General features: G+C 42.1%; 1 protein-coding gene across 7 annotated transcripts in view; it reads right to left on the bottom strand.

Annotated features, from left to right (window-relative positions):
• ITGB4 (integrin subunit beta 4) overlaps positions 1–17,333 on the bottom strand; it is a 100,287-nt gene extending 82,954 nt beyond the window's left edge. For 3 of the 7 annotated variants that reach the window (XM_039327909.1, XM_039327915.1, XM_039327916.1), the window contains exon 1: positions 16,957–17,092. The gene's annotated coding sequence lies outside the window, so the exon portion shown is untranslated. Of the gene's footprint in view, positions 1–16,530; positions 16,891–16,956; positions 17,179–17,212 lie in introns of those variants that run through there. The other 4 variants (XM_039327910.1, XM_039327913.1, XM_039327912.1 and 1 more) reach the window with 4 other exon arrangements.
• Positions 17,334–22,993: the final 5,660 nt, after the last annotated feature.

Here is a 22,993-nt window from a genome sequence, read left to right as displayed (position 1 = left end):
AGGCTGCTGTTTGGGCCGCTGACTTATACAGCGACCAAGCTAGGGAGCTAGCTGATGTAGGTCTCTTCCTCGATGCATTAAAAACGAGATTTGAGGATCCAACCCATTTACAACGGGCGGAGGCCCAGTTAGTGGGCTTACGGCAAAGGGGCAGACCAGTGCAGGAATATATCCGCAAGTTCCAAAAGGTGGCTGGGAGACTGAGGTCGTGGCCAGATCGTCTGCTGATCCATCACTTCCGTGCCGGCTTGGATACCGACATACGTCGAGCATGCGTAGTCAGAGGAGTCGTGGGACGCCTGGTTGATTGGTTCAAAGCCGCTGTGGAGTTGGATCTTGGATTGAGGGATCGTCCCGGAGTACGTGAGGACAGACCACAATCCCGCCGGAATCAGGACCAGCCCGGGGGCAGCACTAATCAGCCCATACCAGGCACTGTACGCCCGAGATCTGTTTTCAGATGCTTCCGCTGCAACCGGCCGGGCCACCGAACTGCGGAGTGTGGAGTAACCGAGCCAACTGGCACGCCAATGGCGATCGGTAGGCCAGGCGCCACGCCAAAGAAAATGGTGGAAAAGTCACGAGTTGCCTACCAGACGGGACAGGTGCCTATCCAGCAAACCCCCGGCGATGCATCCCCTGCGCTGCAGGAATACGAGGAGGAGGGTCCGGTGGAAGATCCAATGGTGAGTGAACCCATAGTCCCATTCACCATCCCGGTAACACTGACAAGCCCGGTTACCGGGGAGTCGATGCCCTTCCAGGCGTTGCTTGACACCGGGTGCACCAGGTGTCTAATTAGTAAGGGGGTAGTGCGACAGATGCGTATTAGGGTGACCCGACTAAAGTCTCTAATTCGCTTTGAGCAAGTGGATGGCTCATTGTTAGGGGGGGGCCCAACCACATTAATAACAGAACCTATCAGAATGGAAGTGGGTGCCCATTGGGAGGTCTTAAGATTTATAGTGGTCCCCTCCATGTCCGAGCCTATTATCCTTGGGTTGGCATGGTTGGATAAGTGGACACCAACCATCTGGTGGGCGGATGGGTCCCGTCATCTAAGGCTTGCAGTAGGTCCCCAACCTCTATCCTCAGAGGATTATAGTAAGGACAGGAAGTTGGAAGCTTCAAAAGCTTTACCGGAGGGGGGTCAGACCGAATATCCGCTGGTGTATAATGATCTCGCAGCGGTCTTTAGCGAACAGGAGTGCAATAGTTTACCACCCCATAGGCTGACAGATTGTGCAATTGAACTTATTCCTGGTGCCAAATTGCCAAAGCCCAGGATGTATCCGATGACATTCGTGGAGCTGCAGGAGATGAGGAAGTATATAGATAAGAACCTGGCTAGAGGCTTCATAGAACCAGCACGGTCTCGGATAGCGGCCCCCGTATTGTTCCAGGGGAAAAAGGATGGGGGGTTAAGATTATGTGTGGACTTTCGGGGTCTTAACGCTGTGTGCATAGAACAGGTTTATCCCCTGCCACTTATGAAAGACCTCCTGACCCATTTGGCTGCCGGAAAAATCTTTACAAAGCTAGACCTCCGTGAGGCATACTACAGGATACGAATTAGGGAAGGAGATGAGTGGAAAACAACGTTTAACTGTCCGCTAGGCAGTTATCAATTCAAAAGTGATGCCTTTCGGATTACAAGGGGCCCCGGCTGTGTTTATGCAGCTGATCAACGAAGTACTGCATGACGATCTGTATAGGGGCGTCCTTGTGTATCTGGACGACATACTTATCTACTCGCAAACACTGGAGGACCACGTGAAACTGGTGCGCACGGTGTTGAGAAAATTGTTGGTTGCTAAACTATACTGTAAGCTATCGAAGTGCGAATTCCACAAGGAACGCATTGATTATTTAGGATTCAGAGTTTCGGCAGCGGGGATAGAGATGGACCCTAGTAAGATACGGTGTGTGTTGGAATGGCAAGCCCCAAGGAACCGTCGTCAGCTACAGCGGTTCTTGGGGTTTGCCAATTTTTACCGACAATTCATCCCCTCTTTCGCTAATGTGGCCCTGCCGTTGACTCAACTATTGCGCACCAAGCATACAGCTAGAAAACCCTGCCCGAGACAGCCTTTGGACTGGACTGTGGCCTGTCAACAGGCCTTTGAGTCCTTGAAAAGATTGTTTGCACGGGAACCTGTGTTAGTACATCCTGACCCAGGCCGGCCATTTGTTATCCAGGCCGACGCCAGTGATGTAGCTGTTGGAGCAATTTTGTTACAACGTAATGGTCAGGGCAATCTACAACCATGTGCCTATATCTCTAAGAAATTCACTGACACGGAACGACGGTGGGCAGTGTGGGAAAAGGAGGCATTCGCAGTAAAATGGGCCTTAACCACCTGGCGCCATCTGTTGGAGGGCGCACAGCACCCCTTCGAGGTATGGACGGACCACCAGAACCTAACAGTTCTCCAAACACCGAGGAGATTGGCGCCCAAACATGTCCGATGGGCGCAATACTTCCAACGTTTTAGGTTCCACCTGAAAGTTGTCCCGGGAGGGAAGAATTTTCTAGCAGACGCACTGTCCCGGCTACCGCAGTACGACAGCAAGAGAGAACAAGTGATCCAGGCCATTATACCTCCATGTAGCACAGACTCCACACGGGTAGAGGTGGGTGCAAAACTGATAGCGTTCAAGGATGAACTGAAAGTAGCTTTGTTAACGGATCCTTGGCTACTAGCTAACCCCGGATTGTTAACCCGCCGTAATGGCCTGGCCTGGTATGGGGATAAGCTATATGTTCCACAGGAGTTGAGGAATCGTGTATACCATCGATGTCATGACTCTAAATTAGCAGGCCACTTCGGATTTGTAAAGACGTTGCATTTAGCGAGACGCCAGTTCTGGTGGCCGGGTTTGAGGAAAGACATCGAAGGGTATGTAAAAGGGTGTCACATCTGCGCAAAGGCGAAGGTGGTACCGAAAAAACCAATGGGATTGCTACAGCCGGTGTCCGATCCAGATCGGCCGTGGCAGGACATCGGAATGGATTTCATCGTGGACTTACCAAATATAAGGGGCTACACGGTTATATGGACGGTGGTTGATCTATTCTCGAAGCAGGTTCACTTTATCCCCTGCAAGGGACTGCCGTCCGCAAGAAGGTTAGCAAAAATGTTCGTGCAACACATCTACCGACTACATGGAGCGCCCCGTCGGATTATTTCAGACCGTGGTGTTCAGTTCATGGCTCGATTCTGGCGCCGCTTCCTTGTAAATATTGGAACCACACAAGGGCTGAGCTCTGCATACCACCCTTGTACCAATGGGGCGGCAGAACGGGCCAATGCAGCAATTGAACGATATCTACGATGTTATGTGTCTTACCAACAATCGGATTGGGTAGATTTCGTGCCATTTGCAGAGCTGGCTTATAATAACGCAGTACATAAAAGCACCGGTTTAACCCCCTTTCAGGTGGTTTATGGGCATGACCTGGTCCTCTTACCCGAGTGCGAATCACAAAAACCCCTCACACATCAGTCAGAGGACTGGTTGTCTCGAGCGAGTCAGGTATGGCGCACGGTAAAGCGGGCGCTGGGTCAGGCGGAACAGGCAGCAAAATATCAAGCTGACAAGGGCCGTAGAATACCAGTCCAGTTACGAGTGGGTGATCAGGTATATTTGTCAACCAAGTATATTAAGTTACAGGTGCCATGCAGGAAACTAGCGCCAAAATACGTCGGGCCCTTCCGCATAGTGCAGGTCATCAATCCTGTAACGATGAAGCTCCAATTGCCAAAACTACTTGGTAAGATACATCTGGTCTTCCACGTAAGTTTATTAAAGCCTGCGGGAAGAGACCCCCATGAAAACCCACCAGGACCCGTCACCCCAGGACGGTATGAAATACAGGACATTCTGGACTCACGGCTGCGGGGGGGTAAAATTTATTACCTAGTATTGTGGAAGGGATACCCCTTGTCCGATGCCTCCTGGGTGCAGAGGGAGGATGTCTTCGCCCCTGTCCTGGTCCGTAGATATCACAAAACATTCCCGCACAGGCCAAGAAGAAAGAGGGGGGTTAAGTAACATGTCATCTCCATGGTCCTGAAGGTGCAATTGATCTGTTACGTTCTATTCCAAGGGGCCTTGTAGTGAGGGGAAGCCAAGTGTCAGACCCAGCGTGATGCCTACCCGTCTATGTCCCTATATCTGGCGTCGATTGAGACGACGGACGAACCAGGAACTTCTGGTCGGTCCCGTTGAGCTGGCGAGCTGCACCGTCGGCGCTGTTCCTGCATGTTGCCGGCGGATGGATCACTTGGAGTGGGAGGGGCCGTATTGGGCGAGCGCAATGGAACGCAGTTTTTGACTGAGACGCTGGGTCTGACAGGGTTTGGACTTCGGGAAGGCAGGGAGACCAGACTGGGTCTGACAGGTTTCGGACCATTAGTGAGCACAGTACAATCAACGGACTGCGGAGAGACTGGGTGTGGTTGGACTGGGTGTGGGTGGAGTTTTGTCACAGGGTGCGGTGGTTGGGCATAGCGTGGGTGGAGTTTCCGTATAAGGGGTAATTAGGGTGTGCGCTATGGGCGCGGTGCTGCGCTGTATTTAGGGTGCTGGGACGGGGCTCCTCCCAGGGCAAACTTTGTTTCCTACATAGCACATTAAACTTTGTTGGATACTGCAACGTTCCTGGTGTCTTGATTCCCTAAGCACGGCTAGGACGTTCTTACACTGTGCTGGAATGTGCACCTGAAAATTAGTGGATCGGAGTTTTGGCAATGCAGAGCTTTCTTAGAATAGACTGCCCAATCCTGAGCTGGAGGGTGTAGAGGGGAAGAGGTTCAGGGTAGCCACACCCTAGAATCTCTCAGGATCTGTCTAATAGGATAGAAGGTTATAGTTTTAGTTTGGCAAGAATCTGTCCAGAATCTGGGCATGATTGGATTTCACTGTGCTGTCCTTGGGCTTCAGCCGGACGTTAGCTGTCCTGGTGTTAAATTTTCCTCTTAAGCTGACAACATCCTGTGACATCTTCAAGATGCATCAAAGCTGATACCTTTTGCTATTGGCATCAAGATCCCTCCCTGGATCCATATCGATACAAGGCTATTGGGTTTGGCAGCTGCCTTTCAAATTGAATGCTTTGGTCAACTCCTCACTTTCCAGCCTGAGGCTTCAAGAACTTCTATTTTGACAGATGGCTAAACCTCTAAGTCTGGTCATGTGCAGCTGAAATCAAAACACCACTATTCAGTGGCAGACCAGAACAAGCACTAAAAGGGCATGATAGGAGTTGGCAGTAGAGGGAGCAAATGCTATGCCAATATATTTTTCTGCTGCCTCAAGGTTGGGTGGAGATGATTTTACCTGAGCTGTACAGTATGCCCTCAGTTCCAGATATAACCTGCAGGCCTATATAGAGATTTGCATCTCAGATCACTGCAAAGTCCACACCCTTCAACTCTGCTAATGATGCTGCTGACGGAGCAGTTACATGGGTAATTTTTCAGGAATATAATTTAGGTACAAAATACTAACAACTACATGGCTTGGTGCCCGTTTTTGGTCTGAGGCCTTTCAGTTCAGAGACAGTCTCAGAGGAATGCATTTGTGTCAGATAGTCAACCCAAATTTGATAATAGTAAATCACATAACCAGTACTGTGGTAGAAAAAGTAATCAAATGCCATAAATTCACTAGAAGAGGAGAGCTATAATATATAAAATAGTCACTTCAGATAGTTCAAGAATGTAAGGTGACCAACCGTCCTCCTTTAGGGAGGACAGTCCTCCTTTTGTAAGTTCTGTCCTCCCTCAAAAAGTGTCCTCCTTCATGTCCTCCTTTTCGATATTTGAAGACTAATCTGCAGGGCTTTTTTTTCCCTCATAGAACGCTCAGAATGGCATTCTGGCACCTTTTTTTGATGGGTTTTTTTTTCAACTTTTGCATGAGCTGTGCTACTCCCACTATTGGCTTTCGAAAGCCAATAGGAATTGCTGCTGAGCGCGCCAAAACACCCGGCTGGCAAACTTTGCACATGCAAGTTGTCTGTAATATTGTTGCAATGAATAAAATATTTTTATTACATTTTTTTTCTTCAATTTATTTGTGTCCTCCTTATCATTGTAAAAAAGTTGGTCACCTTAAGAATGAAATTAATCATCTAGTTATAAGGTAAAGGTACCGGTAGTTAGAAAGTCAAATAATCTGTAAACCTCCGGAAGGAAGGAAGGAAGGAAGGAAGGAAGGAAGGAAGGAAGGAAGGAAGGAAGGAAGGAAGGAAGGAAGGAAGGAAGGAAGGAAGGAAGGAATAGAGTCCAGTATCTGCCAATATTTTTGAACTTGTTATTGGAAATTGCTCAGCAGTAGCACAGCTACATATCCTGACAACCAAAACAGGCATTAACTTTTGCTTTGCATTACAACAAAGTAATGTTATCCTTGCAAATGCTGCTTCTTTAGAATCTTGACATTCTTATTTAACAACATGGAAAACATGAAAATGTGTGAATCCCTTTATTTAATCTAAAGATAATCCATGCACTTGTAGATTTGTTTGTTTAATATAATGGTTTGTGCTTCAAACCCTGGTGAAAATGGTAGCTTGATATAAACAACAAATAACTTTCCATAGGCTAGTTATTAAATAACCTCACCCAATCTGAGCCTTGAATTGGTCTTATTAGTCCTTCATATACATCTCCAGAATAACATCAGGGAACTTTGGCACAAGTTCTGGCTTCATTTGATGCCTAGTTCATTCTGAAATAGTCTATCTTCAAAAATAAATGCACGTAGTGTATGATAGTTATTAGTGCTAGCCTAAGGATATGTGGCATCTAGAGACCATATTGTCTGCTGTCTATTCTATTCTATTCTATTCTATTCTATTCTATTCTATTCTATTCTATTCTATTCTATTCTATTCCTATCAAAAACTGCTAAGCCTCGATGCAAAAATATAGTACCTAAAATCCTGTATTAATAATACTAGAGGTCGATTCATTAAAGATAGAATAAATGTAAACAAAATTTCTTGTGGGCTTTCTTTTCAGAAGGAGGGATGGCATTGGCGTTCCTTAAGCTTTGGCACTCTAATCTACTCAGCCTTGGTCTAAAGCAGTGTTTCTCAACCTTGACAATTTTAAGGCATGTGGACTTCAACTCCCAGAATTCCACAGCCAGCAATGCTGGCTGTGGAATTCTGGGAGTTGAAGTCCACATGCCTTAAAATTGCCAAGGTTGAGAAACACTGGTCTAAAGTTAGCCCTGATAGGAGGGAAATAACATCTTCATGGTAGCCTTCCAAATATGTGCAGTTATGCAGTTGGGGCTAATCGCCATAAGTCCTACAACATTCATGTGATCCTAACTCATTACTGTCATATTTTTCTCTCACTACACAATTATGTGTCTTTCTATCTTGCAGTATGACACCTTGGGGAAAATGTCTTTAAAATCATAAGTGCTTTCCACACAAGGATTTGGTGCTGCTCTTGGATCAGCACCCTACACTCTTGTGACTCCACGCCACCATCAGCAGATTTAGTTCTAGCCCCTCAGCTCAGCACAAATCACACACTTTCTATTTGGCAAGTTGTGAGCCTGGCGCTCTGCAGTGCTTGGTAGTGGGCCATTTCCCCATTAGTGGGAATTATCTCTGCCAATCCCTGCCTCTCTGTAGCTTTCTTACTTTCTTGTTCATCTGCCATTGCCCCACAATGTGTTTATGCCACACTTCAGTTAAAGCAAAGAGGTAGATTTGCAACTAGTGACATTTTTTTCCTCCCATAAAAATAAAGGCGTCAAAGGAAGAAAAGGAAGGATAGGACTAGCTAGAGCAGTAGTTCTTAACCTTTCTAATGCTGCGACCCCATAATACAGTTCCCCATGTTGTGGTGACCCCCAACTTATACATCACCGCGTGCCTGGGGCGTGGCCAAAGAAAAGGGGAAAAAAATGGCGGACAGCCTTGTTTGGCGACCTCCGTGAAATGGTCGTTCGACCCCAAATGGGGTCCCGACCCACAGGTTGAGAACCACTGACTGAATTTTGCACTTTTGCCAGAGTGCTAGTCAGTATGTTTTGACTTCACTTCTGGGACATGGGAATGCTATGCAAAGGGGGGGGGGGGAGTTATAATTATCCTTTATTTCCTCTCTTCAATGATGCTAGTAATGAGAGTGTATGTTGAGAGTGGAGGAGCCTAATTTTCAATGTGTTATTTAGTTCTGGGCTAATGGACCGAGCTGAAAAAAATCCAGATGACCTTTAGATGGGAATCAAGAGTTAGAGTTTTAGGAATCATCTTGCTGGTTGGCTTGCATATTTTGCAGATTGACAGAGTAGTCCTAATCTATCTGTGTGAAAAATGATGCCATCTCTCTACTGCCTCCCTAGAATATGCATTCTTATAGGACGGCATGCAGTTAATGTGATTTTGTATGGTGTTCTGTTTTGTTTTGTTTTGTTTTAAAAGGAACCTAATAAAATGACACATGTAATTTTCCTTATATCTGCAATACTGAACCTAGTTGCTATAAAGGAAAAGAATAAAATCATTTATGGTCTGCATAACACATTTCAATTGCAATGGTGTCACTAATCATGGTTCTGTGGCATTTGCCATGCATGGGGCAATAGCCCCATGGTAAGATGGGCACAAATAAATTTAACAAACAAATAAATACATACATTTGATCAAGGTATAAATTCAGTGGATACTCTGTTCTTTGGCACATTCCACTCCATGGCTACTGAATGTGGAAAAAAAACAAACAAACCACAAAGCAAAAGCTCAATAACCAGTACCCTGAAGACAAAAGTTCCACTATTGGTTATCCCAAACCATGCAATGCTACCTTCCAGCTGTATAAAGTAATGAAGTAAGTCATCTACAATAAAAACCCTCTACTAGATATTTCAGAACTCATTAATTGATGCTAAATAGGAGTGATTTTATAAGTGTGCCCATGTAGTGAAATTTCTGTAGGTAAAGGAGGTGATGAACATTAGGTATGATCCAAGGCCAGCTTTTTGATACAATTAAAATGGACAGAGCAATATACTTTGTAAACAGTTGTTATAATTTTGATATAGTTATCATATTGTTTGATCCTAGTCAAGTAACTGCTTTATCCTTTGGAATGGAAAGGATTTATATATATATATATATAAAACAGATAAAAAACATGATCACCAGGAGAATATAGGTATAAAAATATACTTTACTAAAAACGCCAAGCTTTCGTTGGGGAGGCTCCCAACATCATCAGGGCTGAGAAGCCAGTAAACAATGATGACTTAAATGGGTTTGGCTGACATTTGCACCCGGCTCTTGGACCGCATCACTGGTCCTGGCCGGTCAATCTGTCAATCTCCCCCTAATTTGGGGGAGTGATCTGGGGGAGTGATGCAAGTGATTACACCTTGACATTTTTTAACTGCTATACTGCAGTTTTACTTTTTACAATCTCTTTTGCCTTGCAGCCCCCAACTAGGGGCGTTAAGCAGGCTCAAGTCGCAACTGCAAAACATTACAAATCCAAATTATGGGAGACTAGATGGCCATTTCGAGCTCATTCTGCTCTCGTCAGTTAGCCACACCCTTTTATGGGATTCGAACCTGGGCAGTTTACATACTAGGCAGTGATTTAACCACCAAGCCACAGGCTCTCCTCCCTCTTTGCCAGCTGAGTCAAGGGAGTATATGCAGGAAGTTTTTTAGACAGATGTCTAATTGATTACACCTTGACATTTTTTAACTGCTATACTGCAGTTTTACTTTTTACAATCTCTTTTGCCTTGCAGCCCCCAACTAGGGGCGTTAAGCAGGCTCAAGTCGCAACTGCGAAACATTACAAATCCAAATTTCTTTTTCTGACAATGAATTAAATTGGGAGACTAGATGGCCATTTCGAGCTCATTCTGCTCTCGTCAGTTAGCCACACCCTTTTATGGGATTTGAATTTAATTTAATTTAATTCATATATAAAATAAATATTGGGTCACAACAGGATACACCAATATGATCATTTTTAACCAACATGTAAAACAAAAAATCTACACCGGTGTGCCCAGTTGAACGTAAATGGCTATGGATACATTTTTTTTCTGTAATTAGGGAAGCAGAACTAGCATCTGGAAGACACTGTAGTGGAGATACATCCTTTGCATGCAGAACATCCCAAGTCAAGTGCTGGAAAGTATCTTCCAAACAGTACGGATGTTAGGTAGGCAACATGTGGCCTTCTAATATTGTTGAACCACAACTTCCAATATCTGCCTCCATTGGCCTACCTTACCTAGGCCTGTGAGGGGGGTGACATTCATCAACCCTTGGAGAACTACAAGTTCCCAGACTTTCCACCATGGACACACTACAAGTTCCCACCATTGCCACATTTTCAGTTCCCAGACCAAACTGAACTGGAGGCATTGTCAGAGACTAAAATAATACAAAATACAACTTAGTCTGAAAAATATTGCCAGCCTATGCTTTAGATTGATTATCTTCTAACCTAGGGTTGGATACCCATGTGGCAGCCCTCTGACCACATTCTTCTGGCTCTGAGAGTCCCTAAATTGACTGTTTCTCTTTGCATAGTTTTTGGTTTGTTTTCAGCAATGTTAAAAGACATATCAAAACCTCCTAGAGGTGTAAAATCTAGAATAGGGTCCTCCAAACCTGGCAATTTTAAGACTTGTAGACTTCAAATCCTAGAACAACCAGGAAAACAAAATCAAAGAAAAGAAGAAGAAAACACGTAAGGAATTATGAGCCTTCTCCAATTTCTCTTCCCTTATTTGCCTGCTTGTGAGGGGGATCCTTTGTTAATTTTTCCATCTTGTATGTTTAAGCTTTTGTACTCTGACAGCCGTTCCAACTTGTATGTTTCTGCAAAATGAACTTTTCAATGTGCTGGGCAAGAATCAGTCAGCATTACAACAAGGGAGTGATACAACAGCTCTATTGTTACGCCCAGATCCCAGAAGCTATGAAAGGACTCAGTGTCAGTACACTTTCTTTCTCTCCCTGTCTCTCTTTGGGCATATTTTTTTTTTTCTCTTTCGTAGCTCTGCTAGGCTGCTGGACAACAGTTTTGCATGCATCCCCCCCCCCCCTCAAATTTGTCTCCTGAAGGCCAAATTGCTACTGGCTTAATTCTTAAGCACTTAAAAGTGGTATAGAGCTTATGAAATATAAGATCTCTCCATAGCCGGTATGGTTAATACCCAGATTTATCTCTTGTTTCAGGGTTTGATAATAATAATAATAAAAAAAAGAATGCTCCCTTCTTCTTCCTCTGATATCAATTCCTGGCACTCTTGAAACTTCAAAAAAGGCAAGCAGGCTATGATATTTAAGTCAGTGATAGGCCTGAGATATGTTACAAACTAGGAGGGTCATGTCACATTTGGGCAGCTGGGATGACATTTTCTGAGTTTTCCTGTTTGGGGAAGATCTTTTTAATTGTGATAATTTTGTTTTAGGGCTTATACCTTTTTGCTGTTTGTTTCCTGCCTTAAAATGGTAGAAAACCTCAACACTGAATTTTTTTGGTGAAGAGTTCAAGACAAAGAAAACTTTCAAAAGCTGCACTGTACTCCTAGGATTGCAGGTTGCCCACACCTGATTTAAACAAACAATAAAACTACAGATGCAAAAATATTTGGTTTCCTTTCTATGGGCTAGATCAGGGGTAGGCAACTTTAGCTCTTTAATGACTCGTGGACTTCAACTCCCAGAATTCCTGAGCCAGCATAGCTGGCTCAGGAATTCTGGGAGTTGAAGTCCACAAGTCATAAAAGAGCCAAGGTTGCCTACCCCTGGGCTAGATAGATGGTGGAAGAGTAATGTAACATTTTATCCACATATGTACCTATCACATTATTCACTTTCAGCATAAACAATAATATGCAAAGTGTAGGAAAGGAATGAGTAATAAACAAAAATAAATTTGAAATTTGAAATAAGGGGAAAGTAAAAGAAATGCAGTAATTTAGAGAACACCACTCCCATTCACTATCTCTTTCCATATCTTTCTCCTTAGAAAACCACATCTCCAGCAACACTGGAAGGACAAGCTACTGTATATAAACAGGAAGCAAAGCCACAGTCACTAGCGCTGATAATATTACCTAGTTGGGTAAAGAAATGTCTGCAAGCAAACAACCAAGCTCAGAGAGCACCAAGAACACCATAGATCACCTATAGGCCACAGACAGGTAGTTGACCACGACCCATAGGTTGTGGACTCCTGACCTATTTCATGGCTGGTATCTGTTGAACAGTGTTGGGTTTCAGAATTTCTGACCATGGTCACTAAACTCTGAAGCCCAACATTGCTCAAAAGACCTCCTATTATTCCCTACTTTTCTACCAATATTTAATAATTTTCAAATGTTTCCATCCATTTGATCTTTAATAAACATTCTACCATGATAAAATGCATCTACCTACTCTAATTTTTGCCATCAATATAAAGTTTGCAGTCATTCACTCAATTGTCTGTGCCAAAAACAACTACCTTGATTTTTACTACACTAATTTTCAGAACTATTTTACAGAATTGATCGCATCCTTTCATTTAACATTTGCTGCAAATCTTTTGGGTTCTCAGCCAACAAGGAGGCACTGTCTGCATACTAAAGTGTATGCACATTTGTGTCCCCTAATAACTTTGCACAATGCCTTTTGTGCCTACCCATAAATAAATCAAACAAACAAGGGGACATCATGCATTTGTCTTATTCCAGTGTTAAACCATTTGCTAGGTATTTCCTTTATTCTCATGCAAGCTTCACTTCCATCATATACCACTGTTAGAAAAAAAACAATGAAACTACATCCATGAGAAAACATGAAGTCGAATTGAATATAATTGTTCAACATTTATCCACCAAATAACTTGTCAAAGGCTTGGATGCTTTCAGGCATAGGGCAAGATATCTCCCACCTATTTTGTTACTTTCTTAAAGCTTCTGCTTAAATCCAATCAACTTCACTATCCAGTATATAGAAAGACATGGAACGATAGCATGTTCCTCTACAAATTTGTCTTTGAGAGAAGAAAAAAAAAGTCGCAAGAAGATGGTGCCACACCTATGGTAACATTTGAAGCCATTTCAACTCTTGCAGCAAAAGCCTTGGCAGATAGAAAATGTAAGGAAAAAGATCAGCATTTGAAACAGAGGTCAATAGGACAGTCATTTCAAAGGAGGAAGTACCCTATAGAGAGGGAGGAAGGGAGAAAGAGAAAAATAAAAAAAGTTATAAGACCTAGAGAACATTTTGCAGCTAAAAAGAGAAAATTGGGGGGAAAAAAGAGATAATCCACTTGCAAGATACAAATGGAGGTTTCTGATGTACATAGAGACAATATTACAAATGGCACAAAAAGAGAGGCAGGGACAGACAAAGAGAGCCAAAAGGACAAGATGCAACCTAGCATTGTACCATCTTTTTTTTTTAATTAAAATCTTATTTTGGAACACAAAAGAAATTGTGAGTTTCTATGTAGTAGGTATGTTATGACTTCAGGATGCAAGTAGAGTGAGTCTGCACAAAACCATTGGCAGCACAGGTCATGCTACACTTCAGAATGGAAATGTGTATGCTGCCCAGATGGGTGGCCATATAAAATCAATCAATCAATCAACCAATCCCCAAGGAAATTATTTCCAGACAAAGACATCGGAGCAAGAACTCCGTACCAATGTTCTTCTACAATTACAAGGGCATAATTGCATCAAAGTCCTATCAGAAGATGATCCTGGACAATATACAACTGAAGCTCACAAGGCAGTGGACCTTGAAGCATGCAATTCTTTACTATCGTAGTAACCACGAGGAGACCAACACAGAATTTTTTAATTCTTAAAAGCAACATTAATCCATCAAATTATGATTATAGAAACAGAAACAACACCAAGTCTTAAAACTACCAGAAAAAACAAAAATGGTTAGAAACAATAAACATATAAATGATAAATATATAAGAAGGACAGGTAATCTAATAAGTGATTTAAAAGGTAGATACTTTGAATAGCCTGGGTGAATAGGCCTGTCCTCAGTTTATCAACCTGAAGACAGCATGGGGATGCCACTGGGAAGGCCCTGCTCACGGGCACTGCACTGAAAAAGAAATCCAGCAGGGGGACTACAAATAAACTTCTTCTTTTATAGCATGGATTTTATAGCATGAATTGGGTAAAATTAGGGAAGACATATTTGAGATAAATTTCCCTCTTCCATTCCTTTATGCAAAGAATATGCAAAAAAAATATTAGATCCTAAATGTATTATTTTGACATGTTCCAGATCTCCTGTCATCATATTCCTACTGCCACTCTTTTAGAATATTACTTCCCTTAGATAACCGCTTTTGACAAATTCCAAATTCCAATGAGGCATGAATGGGCATTCCAGTACCATACATGGCCAAAATAGGTGGAAGAGTATTGATAGAACAACAACAACCAAGCTCAGAGAGCACCAAGAATCCCACACAGAAGAGTATATTGAAAACAAACATAAATTAGTCTATACAAGGTGAAACACTGAGAGAAATAAATATCTCATTTGTCTACAAAGCAGTACAAACATAGTTCCCCCCAAACAGTCATTCCGTTTGACAATTCTCATTTTCCTTCCTTCTACAGTAGCTAATGAATACATTTACATGACCAGCCTTCTCATCATAAATAAAGTTAAAAATTACATATTTTCTAAAAGACTTTTTTTTTGCAGATTTTGTTATGACTGCAGTTCAGCTTGATGTAGTATTAAATGGACAGAGGGAAATGGTAGGACTCAACTTTGCATACAAAGTAGGTGTCAATTAGACACACGAGACAACTCTTGTTTCCTTTGTTGCATTCCTCTGTTGTCATAGATGTCACATCACAGATAATACTTTAAGTATGGCTGTTGTAAAATGCTGTGCTCTAACTATATACAGTAAAAGCCAGTACAGCCCTTTTCTTTATCAGAAACATCTTCTGATTTGTCTTGTATTGCTAAACTGTAAAGGAGTCAGCAATCTATTTGGGTCTTGTCTTTCTGTGGCTGAGATATTCCCTCCTTCCCAAATTACCAAAACGTATGACATTTTGACAACTTTTATATGGGGGAGAACTCAGGAACACTTCTTGGAGATCTGAAATGTGACCTATTGCCGTGGCTGCTGTTTTTCCAATAATTTATACAGATATAATCAATTGGCATTGCAGACAATACACTGGTAGTTTTTCCATTAGAGAAAAATTGATATCTACGGTAATATTGCAAACCAGAACAGATATTGGTAGCTAACTGAATCCTTCCTCAGCTAACATCCAAATTGTCTCTCTAACCTGAAAGTGAGCTTAGTGGTAAAGAGAAATATACTATGAATATGCTCTTAACTTCACTTTTTAATTCTCAAGGATCCATATTATAGTTGAGCTCTAGAATTGACTAGAAGTTTTGGAGCTGATTTTTAGTGACTTCCTTATATGCAGACCAATATCATATCTGTCCGTCATCCTATAACCTCACTTTTACCTGTCCTTCTTCCAGATCTGCTGCTTTATCTAGTTTAAACTACTTCTCACATTCAAACAATCTATCCAAATTATCTTAAATCTCATGCACACTGTTAATCTACTTAGCTTCCTCATTCTTACGCCTTTCCTAAACACATTAACATCCGAAATCTGGACAAGTACATTCTTTTTTATTATCCATTATGTTATTCTCAATTACACAACAATCAAATCAGAAAGGGGCTTAAGAGAAATAAAAATGGCATGTGAATCCATGCCTAGAGCCTTAAACATTGATAACACATTAAAAATATCCAATCTCTATCTTCTAACTGCTAGGAGAGTTACTATTATCCTCCCTCTCTCCCCCATTCTTCTCCACTTTTAACAAATTTAACAAATGGCACGACAGGTTGAAATTGATTAATTAAGGGAAACTGTTTCTCACTGTACTGCTATGCCAGGTCCAGCTATGAAGTTGTTAAAAATACAAGAATATTGTGAGGGGGAAATGTTAACATTCTCATTCAGGAAAAGTTCACCTTCCTCCGTTTCAGAAGTTAACGTTATTGTTGATAGCCATCTTCCCTGTAATTTTCTAATGTCCTCTGGAAATGTACACAGAGAGAAAGAGAAATTGCATGGGTATGTGGATGCAAAGGAATTACATGACTAGCCTGGTTAATTCAGATAAAAAGGAGTCTCCCAGCAAGAGACCGAGGGGGGGGGGGAGAAAACGCTCTGTTTTACTGCATCAAACTGGCTGATCAAGAACTTGTGCCAAGTTCAAACTGTGCAAAGAGGGAGTGCAACTTCCATTCTAACTTTAAAGTAGAAAAAAAACACAGAACTACCTCAACGGTTTTGTCTCTGGCTTACCTGTGCACGAAGCCCTGTGTTTCTTTTCACTTTTCGCTCCGATTAATCATTACATTTTTTTTTTTTTAAAAAGTAATATAAATAAACACATAATCAAAAATAAGTGCAGGGACCGAGAACAATTTTTTTTTTTTTTTTGCCACAAACCTCATTCATGCTGGGTCCATTTCAAAGTCCAAATCCTGTGCAACAATCCAAAGAACAGTTACCCACACATCCAGCCAACAACTTCCTCCAGTGGCAAGGGATGTACGTGTGTGCGTGTGCATGTGTGTGTGTTGGGGGGAGAGAGAGAGAGAGAGAAAGAGGCTCCTTTCACTGCTGCATTGTCATTTTCAAATGTAAGATTGGCTTATCCTGACTCCCCCTGGCTCTTCCTCTCCTCCCCCTTTTGCATAGTCCAGTTTTATTTCAGATGCAAAGTTGAAAGAAGGAAGGAAGGAAGGAAGGAAGGAAGAAGGAAGGAAGGAAGGAAGGAAGGAAGGAAGGAAGGAAGGAAGGAAGGAAGGAAGGAAGGAAGGAAGGAAGGAAGGAAGGAAGGAAGGAAGGAAGGGGCTCATCAATTTGACCCACCTCTTCAAGCCTCTTCAAGGTTGCTTCTGATCCAGGGTTGTCTCACACCTTTCCACCCCCTTCACCTTTTTGTGGCTGCTGCCACTGTTTTTTTTTTTTTTTTTTTTTTTAGAACTCACTCTGGCTTGTTTTTCTTTTCTCCAGGAGTTCCTAGTAGCAGCACCTATAGCTGTTAGGCAAGTAAAGTCGGAAAGAAGTAGTTTTCTCTTTATCTCAGGTGTGATTAGGCGTGTTGTATGTATGCAGGGGAGGTTACCTGTGACTCAGGTCTGTCTGGCATTCCTGCGCATTATGCACACCTGCACGGGCAAGAACAGCCCGGGTAGCCAAATCTCTTCTCCATTTCTTCCCAGTACTTTTTTTTTTTTTTTTTGAGGTTCCCACCCACAGGAAAAGGGTGGATGCTAAGCATCGAGACATAGCCCAACCCAACTCTACTTGTGCAACAGAAAGGTTTGCTCGACAGCAAGGATATGAAAACAAACCTCTTTGCTTTTAAGGTGCCCCAGGACAAATTCTTCTAGTTCCTTAATATTTCATCGGCATTCTGTTGCTGAAAGAAAGATTGCTGGATGGCTTTCGAACTTCATTTTCCAATTCTCTCTCTCTCTCTCTCTCTCTCTCTCTCTCTCTCTCTCTCTCTCTCTCTCTCTCTCTCTCTCTCCCCTCCCTCCCTCCCTCCCTCTCTCTCTCTCTCTCTCTCTCTCTCTCTGGATCTTACCTTCCAAACTCCCAGTGCTACCGAAGCTAGATGGTTTTTGTTTTCTGTTATTTGTGTCCAAGGACCACCCTCCAAGAAAAGGTCACCAAAACTGTAACAGAATCAACAATCTCCAGTGTTCTGTTTCCTCCACAGCCGGAGTAAAGCTTGATGGCTAGGCATCCTCTTTTTTGTATATCTAGTGGGTGAAAGGACAGCAGTTTCTTCATTTAGTCTACAGTATTCTTGGACCAAAACCATGATCCATCCAGTTTCCCAGTGTTTGCAGACTTCATGTCACTAACTTGCTGAATAGTCCTGTTAAGGTAATTGATGGCTGGCTCCCTTGGATACAATTCTAGCCCTGTAAGACCAAATTCTAGGAACCTTAAGATGACAACAGACTCCTTTCCCTAAAAAGCCAGCTCTGTTCAAAGTTGGGAATCCCAAGTCTCTCTGTGTGGTCAAATGTAGGGCAAGCACTTCCCCACCTTCTATCACACCCTCTGTCTAAAATCACAAGATCTAAAGCAGTTGACAAAAACAAAACAAGAAAGATAGCAAAGAGTTTCCTTCTGCCCTGTCACTTTGTTGGTGGAGGCATTCTCTTCGTGTGGCAATGTTGTGCCCTCAGCAGGAACTCATTAACAGCATATATTTCCACCGAACTCAGAAATCTGAAATGACTATGCTGTAGATAAGCCTCTGCACATCAAGTATCTTACATCAAAGTTAGTCACAATTGCTCACAATCCCTACCCTAATGGGACAGCCATTAAAGTTCAAAGTAGCGTTAATTATATGTAGTTCTTCCTGATGACTTACCTAAAGGAATCATAGAGATTCAAATCTTCACTAGAAAAAGAGTGATGTAAGGGAAAAAAAGAGAACTTGATCTTTTCCCTTTTGCTGATTTTCATGTGGAAATCGTCTTTCCAGCTGTACTGAACTCAAGGAGGGAAAGAACATTGGTAACCCTCTGATTTCAGGTTAACCACTCTCCAGGGATGTCAATCTATTCAAAAGTCTCTACTGAGTCAAAAATTAAGAAAACGAAGAATATCACAGCACTGAAGAACAGTTGAGACTCTAGAAAGAGTATAGAGAAGAGCAACTGGAGGGGACTGGAGGCTAAAACATATAAACAACAATTGCTGGAATTGGGTATGTCTAGTTTAACGAAGAGAGGGACGAGGGGGGACATGATAGCTGTGTTCCAATATCTCAGGGGCTGCCATAAAGAAGAGGGAGTCAAGCTATTCTCCAAAGCGCCAGAAGGCAGGACAAGAAGCAACGGATGGAAACTAATCAAGGAGAGAAGCAACCTAGAACTAAGGAGAAACTTCCTGACAGTTAGAACAATTAACCAGTGGAACAACCTGCCTCCAGAAGCAGTGAATGCTCCAACACTGGAAGTTTTTAAGAAGAGACTAGACAGCCATTTGTCTGAAATGGTATAGGCAGTGCTTTTTTTGTAAAAAATAAATAAATAAATAAATAAATAAATAAATAAATAAATAAGGTGCCGGAACTCACACATGTCATACAACCCGCCTTGCCTACCATACAAGGTTCTATCCAAAAAAGGTGCCGGAACTCTGTTCTGGGCGTTCTATGACAAAAAGAGCCCTGGGTATAGGGTTTCCTGCCTGAGCAGGGAGTTGGACTAGATGACCTCCAAAGTCCCTTCCAACTTTATTATTATTATTATTATTATTATTGATCATCGCACAGTCAGCCAGATGTTTAGACTGGATTTGGCATTTTGTCTACCTATCGAGTCCTTACCCAGGACCTGGGATAGGCAGATGTGGATGTTTGATGGTATTACAGATATATCGTCGCAGGATGGAAGCAGTTCCTAATAAGGCCGCCTTTTGCAATTGACTAATAGCGAATTTGTCAATGCCAATGGTGTTCAAGTGGTGCTCCAGTTGTTTTGGGATTGCACCCAAGGAGCCTATGACTATTGGTACTACCCTTGCTTGCTTTTGCCACAGTCTTTCTATTTCTATTTGTAGGTCTTTGTATTTTGTTATCTTCTCCAGTTCTTTCTCTCTATTCTGCTATCTCCAGGCACTGCCACGTCCACTATCCAGACTTTTTTGTCTTTCTTATCGACAATTGTTAAGTCTGGGGTGTTATGTTGCAGGTGCTTGTCTGTTTGAATTCTGAAGTCCCAGAGCAGTTTAATTTTATCATTTTCTATGACTTTCTCTATTTTATGATCCCACCAGTTTTTGCTTACAGGCAAATGATATTTTTTGCAGATCTTCCAATGCACCATTGTTGCTACTTTGTCATGCCGCTGCTTGTAATCAGTCTGTGCAATCTTCTTGCAACAGCTTACCAAGTGGTCCACTGTTTCTTCAGCTTCTTTGCATAGGCGGCACTTACTGTCTGTTGCTGTCTTCTCAATTTTGACTTTGTATGCATTTGTCCTTAAGGCTTGGTCTTGTGCAGCCAGAATTAGTCCCTCGGTCTCTTTCTTCAATTTTCCTGCTCTTAGCCATTGCCAGGTTTTATTATTATCTGCTTTCCCAGCTATTTTTTTCATGTATTGGCCATGTAGTGCTTTGTCTTCCCATGCCTCTATTCTGTTCTTCATTTGGTCTTTCTTGTAGGCCAGTTTGGTCTCTCCAGTAGTTAGTAAGCCTTCCTGATATACTAATTTCAGTGCATCTTCATCATTGTTATTATTATTATTATTAATCGCACAGTCAGCCAGATGTTCAGACTGGATTTGGCATTTTGTCTACCTATCGAGTCCTTACCCAGGACCTGGGATAGGCAGATGTGGATGTTTGATGGTATTACAGATATCGTCGCAGGATGGAAGCAGTTCCTAAGGCCCTTTTGCAATTGACTAATAGCGAATTTGTCAATGCCAATGGTGTTCAAGTGGTGCTCCAGTTGTTTTGGGATTGCACCCAAGGAGCCTATGACTATTGGTACTACCCTTGCTTGCTTTTGCCACAGTCTTTCTATTTCTATTTGTAGGTCTTTGTATTTTGTTATCTTCTCCAGTTCTTTCTCTTCTATTCTGCTGTCTCCAGGCACTGCCACGTCCACTATCCAGACTTTTTTGTCTTTCTTATCGACAATTGTTAAGTCTGGGGTGTTATGTTGCAGGTGCTTGTCTGTTTGAATTCTGAAGTCCCAGAGCAGTTTAATTTTATCATTTTCTATGACTTTCTCTATTTTATGATCCCACCAGTTTTTGCTTACAGGCAAATGATATTTTTTGCAGATCTTCCAATGCACCATTGTTGCTACTTTGTCATGCCGCTGCTTGTAATCAGTTGTGCAATCTTCTTGCAACAGCTTACCAAGTGGTCCACTGTTTCTTCAGCTTCTTTGCATAGGCGGCACTTACTGTCTGTTGCTGTCTTCTCAATTTTGACTTTGTATGCATTTGTCCTTAAGGCTTGGTCTTGTGCAGCCAGAATTAGTCCCTCGGTCTCTTTCTTCAATTTTCCTGCTCTTAGCCATTGCCAGGTTTTATTATTATCTGCTTTCCCAGCTATTTTTTTCATGTATTGGCCATGTAGTGCTTTGTCTTCCCATGCCTCTATTCTGTTCTTCATTTGGTCTTTCTTGTAGGCCAGTTTGGTCTCTCCAGTAGTTAGTAAGCCTTCCTGATATACTAATTTCAGTGCATCTTCATCATTGTTCTTCAGATATTCTTCCAAAGCCATTTTTTCTTCTTCAACCATCTGATGTACTTGTAGCATTCCACGCCCACCTATTTGCCTTGGTAGATAAAGTCTGTCACTGCGTGGATGAAGGGCATGATTCATTGTCATTATTTTTCTGGTCTGCCTATCCATTGCTTTTAGTTCTGCTTGAGTCCAGTCCACTATTCCAGCTGTGTACCTAATGACTGGGATTGCCCAGGTGTTGATTGCCTTTATGGTATTTCCTCCATTGAGTTTGGACTTTAAGATCTTCTTCACTCTCTTGATGTATTCACCTCTAATCTTTTTCTTGACTTCAGTGTGCTTGATGTTGTCAGCTTGAAGGATACCCAAGTATTTGTAGTACTCTTCCTCATCCAGACTCTTAATGTTATTTTCGTGGGGCATCTTGATTCCTTCAGTTTTCACTATTTTTCCTTGTTTGATAGTAAGTGTGGCACATTTGTCCAAGCCAAACTCCATTACAATATCTTGGCTATATATACAGACAGTGTTGAGCAGCGATTCTATTTCAGATGATGTTTTTCCATACAGCTTCAGATCATCCATATAAAGGAGGTGGGATAGTCTGGCAGATGTTTTTGATGTTTGATAGCCATGTCCTGAGTTATTCAGTATTGTTGACAGAGGAAACAGTGCAATAACAAATAGTAATGGTGATAATGAATCTCCTTGAAATATTCCTCTCTTGATATTAACCTCTCCCAGCCTCTCACCATTGATCTGCAACTGTGTCTTCCATTGTGCCATCGATCTTTGCACAAATTTTCTGATGTTTCTACTGACTCCTGTTATTTCTAGGCACTTTATTATCCAATCATGTGGCAGAGAGTCAAATGCCTTTTTGTAGTCAATCCATGCCACATTCAGGTTGGTCTTCCTTCTCTTGCAGTTTTCCAAGATCATTTTGTCTATTAGGAGTTGATCTTTTGTTCCTCTGCTATTGGGGCGGTTTCCTTTCTGCTCAGGTGGAAAGAGATTGTTTTCAACTAGATGCTGTTGTACTGCATCAGCTACTACACCAGTTAGTAATTTGAAAGTTGTTGGTAAGCAGGTAATTGGCCTGTAGTTACCTGGTGTTGCCCCTTTTGCTGGATTTTTCATTATTAGGTAGGTTTTCCCAGTTGTTAGCCACTTTTCAATTTCTCCTCCTTGTAGTATATTGTTGAACTGCTTGGCAATGAGTGGGTGTATAACAGTTAGATGTTTCAACCAAAACCCATGCAGTTCATCTTCACCTGGTGCTGACCAATTTTTGATTTTCCTTTGCTCTTTTTTCTACCATTTTTGTTGTTATTACTAGTTCTTTCATTTCAACTTCTGTTTTATTTGCATCCACCTCTTTTAACCAAGCCGCATCCTTGTTGTATTTCTTTGGGTTATCCCATATCTGCTTCCAGAACTGCACTGTTTCTTCCTTGTCAGGTACTGACTGATTCATTGCAGTTTCTCCATTGATGGATTGGTAGAAACGTTTCTGATTGGATTGAAATTGGAGGTTCTGCCTATAGTTTGCAATTCGAGCTTCATATCTACTGATTTTCCTGGCTATAGCTGTTATTTGTTGCTTTATTATTTCCAGTGCTTCCTTGATCTTCCTTGTTTCTAAGTGGTATTTCTTGATTAGGTATTCTTTGGT

The sequence above is a fragment of the Crotalus tigris genome, unplaced genomic scaffold, assembly GCF_016545835.1.
Source record: "Crotalus tigris isolate CLP2741 ecotype Arizona unplaced genomic scaffold, ASM1654583v1 scf7180000024370.6872682, whole genome shotgun sequence".
Classification (NCBI taxonomy): Eukaryota; Metazoa; Chordata; class Lepidosauria; order Squamata; family Viperidae; genus Crotalus; species Crotalus tigris.
The sequence above is the reverse complement of the archived record's forward strand: the minus strand, read 5'-3'. Positions and strand labels throughout refer to the sequence as shown.